Source organism: Magnolia sinica, chromosome 2 (genome assembly GCF_029962835.1).
Source record: "Magnolia sinica isolate HGM2019 chromosome 2, MsV1, whole genome shotgun sequence".
NCBI classification, from domain to species: domain Eukaryota; kingdom Viridiplantae; phylum Streptophyta; class Magnoliopsida; order Magnoliales; family Magnoliaceae; genus Magnolia; species Magnolia sinica.
This window is the reverse complement of record NC_080574.1, coordinates 130,307,198-130,312,737: the sequence shown is the minus strand read 5'-3', so window position 1 is coordinate 130,312,737 and position 5,540 is coordinate 130,307,198. Positions and strand designations below refer to the sequence as shown.

The window sequence follows — 5,540 nt, the reverse complement described above, 5'->3', positions numbered from 1 at the left end:
GCAACTTCTGCATAAGTGCACGGTTTTGTTTCTAATTCTGTATGGGGGTTATATAAATTATGTTTATATGGGATTAGGGTTAAGGTGATGAATGAGATTGTGAGAGCTTGAGAGCCAATGGTTTTAAGAGGGAGAAAGCTAAGGTTTTCACATCTGTAAGTTGTTCCATCTCTTGTAAATTTTTTTTCCCAAAAGAAAACTTTAAATGACTAGCTAAATATCTGATAAGAAGCTCAAATATAGCATATGGTTTAACCATGTAGAAAAAATAATCAGTGCAGGTCGATAGACTCACCAAGATCTGAAACAAACAAAGACTACCAACTAGTGAAAAGAAAACTTTCTAGATAACACAAAACTAGCTCATGGCGACATTAAGAAAGGCTGGAGCTTGCTGGCCCAGCACCAAAACCACCACCTCTACGGCCAAAGCCTGGTCTTCCACCAGGACCCCTAAAAGAAGGCTAGTATTCTAGTGGAGCTCCTCCCTTGTCCCCAAACTCCCTTGGAGGCTCACGTGGCCCTCCACGATACCCATTGCCGTCCCCACCAAACTGTGGATGGCCACCTTCAAACCGAGGCGGGCCTCGGGGGCGATCGCTTGGCAGGCCACCATCAAGGGGGCCGACCACGGGGCTTCATGGATTTCTTTAGAGTGGCAGGGATGATCTCTAATGGAAGGTTGAGGTAGGTGCAGAGGAACTCGATACCGTCATTGGTTAAATACCAATAATAGTGCATCCACGCAAAGGTCTCCCGAACATACTCCTTCGACTTGAAGCTCTGCATGAGCTTGATGACCTGCAGATTAGGGACATCTATATCTGGATGCTTTGCAAGATTGTAGTCTTTCTTTGCGTAGCAGACGCCCTCTTGAAAGAGGTATTTGGAGATTTCCTTGCGGTTTTTCTCTGTAATGATCATTTTTACAATGCAAAAAGGATAGATCGCTGTCGCTGGCCTCTCTCTCTCTCTCGGTCTCTCTCGAGCAGTGGGGTCTCTTGTAAATTTTTTATTATAATGGGTTGTTTGTTGCTTGGTGCTGTGATTTTTTCCTAAAAGGATTTTTCCATGTAAAATTCATGTGTTCCCTATTGTGTTGTGTGATTCTATTTGACATTGCTTCCGTGCCGGACAATTTGTGTTAGGGTTTATTGCATCTCCAACAAGTGGTATTAAAGCGAATGTTTTGTTTTCATATAGAATCTAAGACATGACATCAAGGGGATCGAATACGAAATTTGATACAAAGAAATTCATGAATAAAAAAATTTGAATTATGGAGGTTGAAGATAAAAGCCCTCCTAATTCAACAAGGGCTGCAAAAAGCACTCCTTAGCAAAGTGAATGGCCATAAATTGATTGAAAAAGAAGATTGTGATCAACTTGATCAAAGTGTGATTACCACAATCCAATTGTACTTGGTTGACGGAGTCCTTTATAATGCCGTTAATGAGATGGCTAACACGAGAGCATTTATATGATGAAATCACTCTCTAATTATTTATATATGAAGAGACAGTTATATAATCTGAAGATGATGGAAGTGTTAGATTTTTCTAAGTACATTAAAGACTTCAACAAACTAATTTGTAAACTGACAAGTGTGGAAGTGAAAATCGATGAAGAAGATAAATCTCTAATTTTGTTGATGTCTCTTTTAGAGTCTTATGAGTATCTGATGGATACTTTATGTCATAGTAGGGATACCTTAGACATCGATACCATTATCTCAACTCTTCAATTGAAGTGGTTGAGAATGAATAACATAAACGAACGTACCTCTACTGGTGCGTAAGTTGCTCTGGGAAGATCGTTTGAGTGAGAGAAGGGGAAATTATATGATTGTGGTCCAAATAGAAGGGAAAAGAAAAGTTAAAGTGTTAGAATTGTGGTAGGATGAGACATATGAAAGACTATGTAAATGCCAAAACCCAAAAGGAAGAGAAATCAGATGATTTGCTGAAGGAGGGCTATTCAGCGAAATCCAGTGAAGGAACGAGTGGTTGTGAGGTATTGTATGTTTCTAAGGTTGGACGCTTATATAATGAGTGAATTTTGGATACAGGGGCATTGTACCACATGTGTCTTCATGGGAGTTAGTTCACCACATACAGTAAGTATGATATTGGCTTGGTTCTTATTGGCAATGATCATACCTCTAAGATGATAGGAATTGGTCCAGTTCATATCAAAATGTATGATGGGGTGGAGCGTACTTTGATTGATGTGAGGAATGTTCTGGACTTAAAGGAGAATCTGATATCTTTGAGGGCTCTTGAGGCACTCAAATGCAAATTCTCCAGTTATGAAGGTGTCTTGAAATTTTCTAAAGGGGTACTCATTGTTATAAAGGCATGACAGAGCGAAAACTTTTATAAGGTTGATTGGCAATATCATATTGGGTGGAGCTGCAACATCTATAACAAAGTTCACGTTGGCATGTTTGTGACATGCGTGCCTAAGCCACATGAGCAAGCGCAGTATGAAGGTACTTATTGATCGTGGTTTGACTCCTAGTTTTAAAATTTTTGATTAGATATATGTGAGCACTGCATATATGAAAAATAATCAATGTTGAGTTTTACAACTGGAAAACATGTTAGTAAATGATAAGTTGATTATGTGCACTCAGATGTGTGGAGTTGTCACCCATTGTTTATGGAGGAGGGCTATCATTCTTTGTCACATTCATTGATGACTTATGTAGAAAAGTTCAGATTTATTTCATGAAGCATAAATCCGATATTTTTGCCACTTTAAAGGCATGTAAGGTAATGGTTGAAAAGCAAAAATGAAGAAAGTCAAAAATTTTGAGAACAAACAACAAAAAAAAGTTCACTTCTAAGAAATTTAATCAATATTGTAAGAATAAAGGGATCGTGAGGTATAATATACTGAGGCACATATCAGAGCAGAATGGTATAACTGAACATATGAATTAGACTCTTTTGGAGAGAGGCCGAAGTATATTAAGTAATGCTGGATTGGGTAAGGAGCTATGAGCTAAGATCGTTAACACAACTTGCTATTTAGTGAATTAATCTCCATCAACACCAATTGATTGTAAAATTCTAGAGAAAGTATGGAGTTGTTATTAAGGTGATTACTCAGGGATACGCATATTTGGTTGTGATGCTTACTCTTATGTATCACCAGTTGAGAGAGATAAGTTAGACCAAATGGCTAAAAATTATACTGTTGTCTGTTATAGTGCAGTCATGAAATGATATGGATTATATGACTAGGTTTCACGTATGATCATATTTAGGCGGGACGTAAAGTTCGATAAGGGTTCCTTGTTTTGAAAGGATGAGCACAAGAAAATAGAAAAATCAATAATTGACGTTGAAACATATAAAATTAAAACACTTGAAGAAACTGAGCCGTAGGAAGAGGTGGAGTCGCCACCTATTTAAAAAAAATCAATCAAGAAATCACATAGTACCATTGAAATACATTGATAACTTAAATGTTGTGCTTGCCCTCATTACAAATAAGAGGGATCCATCTGATTTCCAAGAAGCATTAGATGACATAGATGTTGAAAAGTAGATGACGGATATGCATGATGACATTGATTCTTTATATAAAATGAAACATGCGAATTGGTTTAGCTACTCATTGAGCGGAAAGCGATAGATTGCAAGTCGATTTACTGGAAGAAACTAGATAGGTATAAGACGAAACTGGATGCAAAGGTATATGCTCAGAAAGAAGGTGTTGACTTCGGTAAGATATTCATACTTATGGTCAAGAAAGTATCTATCAGATTTGTATTAGATTTGGTTGCCTAATACAATTTGAAATTAGAATAGTTAGATGTGAGGACTGTATTTCTACATGAAAAACTAGAAGAGAAAATCTAAATGAAGCAACATAAGGGGTTCGAAGTACAGGGAGTAGAGAATAAATTTTGCAAGTTAAAGAGGTAATTGTATGACTTGAAATAGTCACCTAAGAAGGGTACAAAACGTTTGATTATTTCACATTGAGCTAACAATTTATCAGAAGTGAGTTCGATCATTATATCTATTTCAGATCACTGGGTGATTGAGAATTCATTATTATGGTATTGTATGTTGATGGTATGCTTATCGCCAACCATAGTATGTCTAAAACCAACATATTGAAGGCTTAATTATCCAGGACATTCGAAATAAAAAATATGAGAGACTAGTTGCAAAACAGATTTTCGGCATCGACTTACATAGAGATAGGGAAAGGAGCATGCTACAATTATCTCAAGAAGAGTATCTTAAGAATGTCTTGGTTAAGTTTGAAATTGATAAGGTTAAATCGGTTGACACACCTTATGATTCTTACTTTCGGTTTTTTTTTTTTTTTTTTTTTTTTTTTTTTTATATATAGTGATGTCCTACTTTAAATAAAGAAAATTAGTATGTGTCTTGTGTGCCCTCCTGGAACGTGTTTGGCAGTCTTATGCACGACATGGTCTGTACAAACTAGATATTTCACATGCAATGGGTGTTATAAGTAGATACATGTTAAACCTCGACAAGCAACACTAGTAAGCAGTGAAATAACTACTTCATTACATATAGGTACAACCTATTACATCTTGACATTCAAAAAATTTGAGGAGAGACTAGTAGGTTATATGGATGCGGATTATGCTCGTAATGTAGACAATAGAAGGTCCACTTTTAGCTATTCGTTTGTATTAGCAGGTGAAGCGATTAGTTAGATGTCAAAGCTTTAGTCTGTGATTGATCTTTTCTAAAGTGGAATATATAGTAGTAATGGAAGCATTCAAGAAAGCAGTTTGTTTGAAAGGAATGATGAATGAGTTAGGGCTTCAACAGGAACTGTGTATGTGCATTGTGACAGTGAAAACACAATTAATTTGGTGAAGAACTCAATATACCATTCTCGGACTAAACATATTAATGCTCGTTATCATTTTATCTGACAGTTGCTAGAGGAAGGCGGTGTTACTCTTGATAAGATTCACACCAATAAAAATCTCATGGATATGTTTGCAAAGGTGATTCATGAAGAGAAGTTAAGGTTTTTCTCTACTTCTTTGGGCTTAAAAAAGAAGGAATGAAGACGGAGTGTGCACGAGAAGCGACGATGATAAATCTACTATGAAAAAGTTTTAGAAATGGTGATAGTAGCTTAGAATGGTGAAGATCTAAGAATAAAGCCACGTTGGAGATTGTTGATCGGATGCCTTCAATCTATTGTTGAAACATAGTTTTTGATTCGATTGATAGCTTGGTCAATTCGATTGAGAAAATCTAAAAAATACAAGTTTATTTTCTAGACGCTTTTAGACACTTAATTTGATCGACAGAGAGTGTCAATTTAATTGACGGGTCATCAATTGTTGTTGATTCGATCGACGGTTTAATCAATGGTTCACATAACTTCTGCGTAAGTGAGCGGTTTTGTTTCTAATTTTGTACGGGGGTTATATAAACCATGTTAATATGGGATTAGGGTTAAGGTGATGAATGAGATTGTGAGAGCTTGAGAGCTAGCTAAGGATTTTGAGAGGAAGAAAGCTAGGGTTT

The 5,540-nt window shown here is 36.6% G+C and overlaps 1 pseudogene; it reads right to left on the bottom strand.

Moving 5' to 3' along the window:
- Nucleotides 1–200: 200 nt before the first annotated feature.
- On the bottom strand, nucleotides 201–995 carry LOC131237649 (small ribosomal subunit protein eS10z-like; annotated as a pseudogene).
- Between the last annotated feature and the right edge of the window lie 4,545 nt (nucleotides 996–5,540).